Source organism: Galeopterus variegatus, unplaced genomic scaffold (genome assembly GCF_000696425.1).
Source record: "Galeopterus variegatus unplaced genomic scaffold, G_variegatus-3.0.2 Scaffold1531, whole genome shotgun sequence".
Taxonomy (NCBI): Eukaryota; Metazoa; Chordata; class Mammalia; order Dermoptera; family Cynocephalidae; genus Galeopterus; species Galeopterus variegatus.
This window is the reverse complement of record NW_007727642.1, coordinates 74,611-75,490: the sequence shown is the minus strand read 5'-3', so window position 1 is coordinate 75,490 and position 880 is coordinate 74,611. Positions and strand designations below refer to the sequence as shown.

The 880-nt window shown below is 38.9% G+C and overlaps 1 protein-coding gene across 2 annotated transcripts in view; it reads right to left on the bottom strand.

The window, feature by feature from the left end:
* Positions 1-880, bottom strand: part of POC1B (POC1 centriolar protein B) — a 93,434-nt gene that overhangs the window by 36,601 nt on the left and 55,953 nt on the right. The window lies entirely within an intron of this gene.

The following is an 880-nucleotide window of genomic DNA, read 5'->3' as shown; positions in this document are numbered from 1 at the left end:
GAACAGGCACCCTACTGTCCTTTACTAGATGACAGTTATGCCCACTTGCATAGCACACTGTCTGTTGAGAATGTCTGGATTCCTCAAGTCATAAGGCTTTGTAAAGCCTGAAGGGTACTGGCAGGAACAGTGAGTCTCAGAAGGTAGTCAAAAGATTTTTAATGATCTGTAATATTTTCTAGGCCAGGAATACTCAATTTTTGTCTACCGACTACCTTACACGGAGGCAGCACGTTCTCATAAGCCACCTATCTTTTGCTCCTTCTCACTACAGTGGAAAAAATCCAACGCACCAGAATTTGTAAGTTTCTGTGGCATGCATTTTGAGTAATTCATTGAACATAAATGTATTGAACACCTAGTATAAGCCAAGCACAGTGGCAAGTTTTAGAGGTCTAGTTAATTTTTAATTCCATTTGTAAGTTATTAATACAGAAATGCTGATAGAGTTATTTTATAAACATGAACACTGTGAAAGACAAGACCAGCTTGAGGTCTTAGCTGTCACCAGTGATTTGTGGAATTCCCTTTGACAGTCAGACCCTTGGTTGCCCTCACTTGGTTCTTGTCACTGAGACTTCTTGTGAGGGTCCTGTGGGATTAACACTGAAAGGGTCCCTTAATAAATAGAGTGCTTTCAGGTAAAGGACGAGTCCTCTGCAGAATTCCTTTACAATAAATACTCTTCTTGAAGTCTGTTGGAGAGTTTGTGATGTCATAATGTCAGGGTTTTTTTTAAATTTGGGGGTTTTCTTGGCCACACATTGAAAATTTTCCCAAAATATTTAACTAAACTGACACCGTAACAGTAATGTTGTCAAAGACTGTGTTGTTTTTCCCATTTGTTCTTACAACTAGTTTTGTACTTACTAAGCAGGAT